The sequence below is a fragment of the Anolis carolinensis genome, chromosome 1, assembly GCF_035594765.1.
Source record: "Anolis carolinensis isolate JA03-04 chromosome 1, rAnoCar3.1.pri, whole genome shotgun sequence".
Taxonomy (NCBI): Eukaryota; Metazoa; Chordata; class Lepidosauria; order Squamata; family Dactyloidae; genus Anolis; species Anolis carolinensis.
Genome location: NC_085841.1, coordinates 82958794 through 82959991, shown reverse-complemented (window position 1 = coordinate 82959991; position 1198 = coordinate 82958794).

Genomic DNA, 1198 nt, shown 5'->3' with positions numbered 1-1198 from the left:
AATGAATGGAAACCAAATAACATTTATGTACGTTTCATTGATGTAAGGTGGGACTTTTCTCAAGCTGGGACTAATAATTTAATATTGGAAACTTGAGGAATCTGGCCTAAATCATCTAATTTTGGTTTGAACACAGTTACATTGTTAGCCTTTGTCAGTTTGCAGGCAGAGTTCACACAACACGGAACAGGTAGGAAGTGTGTAAAATTATCCTTTGGCTGCAAATAAACATATCTTTAAACCCGGTCATATTACATCTCTTTCACACTTTAAACCCAATTATATTAATCTCTTAGCTCTTTTGGAAGCAGATCCATACTAGTTCCTCCTTTATACTCCCTTTTCATTTTTTGGATTTCTGTTTTAAGATATTAGGACAGTGTCTCATTTATCATTACATAGGGAAATATTTAAAAGAATTAATAGAATATCATCTCATGTGCAGAAAAAAATGTTTTCTGTGCAGAAAATATTTTTTCTGTAACCCCCCACATTTTGTGCAGAATAAGTTGCAATTACAGCATTTTCTTTGCAGTAAAAGCATTTTCTGCACTGAAAATAACATTTTTTCACAGAGCTATTATTTTATGTGCTAAAAAGCTGTTCCTTATGCAGGAAATGTTGTTTTCTATGTACAACACTATTTATTAATTTCATGCAGAGTAAGTCCTGAACTCAATTTTCAGAAATGGAGGAGTTTTCAAAGACTTTCTTATAGCAGGAAGAAAATTCCTGAAATCACTTGTTGCTTTATTTGAGAAAAAATAGTGAAGAATTCCTTCTATTTTATGCTATTTTTACAGCACTGGGCACAAGATACCTTTTTCAAAGATGTAACAAATAATCATTAAAATCTCACCTTGCAGTATAGATAAAGATTCTAATCTCCATTGTGGTGGAGAAAATGGAGTACTATGTTGAGGACAAGTCGCCTATTTGTATTTTACTGAAAGGTAGCAGACAACTTAATTGTTCTTGGTGATAGAGTGGAACTGTGGCACAGCAGGGACTAGAATGCTTCCCATAAGTGACTATACATTGGCTCCTTCTCTTAGATCATTTTGCCCCTGAGAATTCAATAGATGTCTTGCTGATTATTGATCCTTTCATTGGAAAGCACATAATTTGTAGTAGACTGCAGATGCCAAATCTCAAAGAAGATGTTGTTACTTTCCAATATGACAATGACGGATATAAT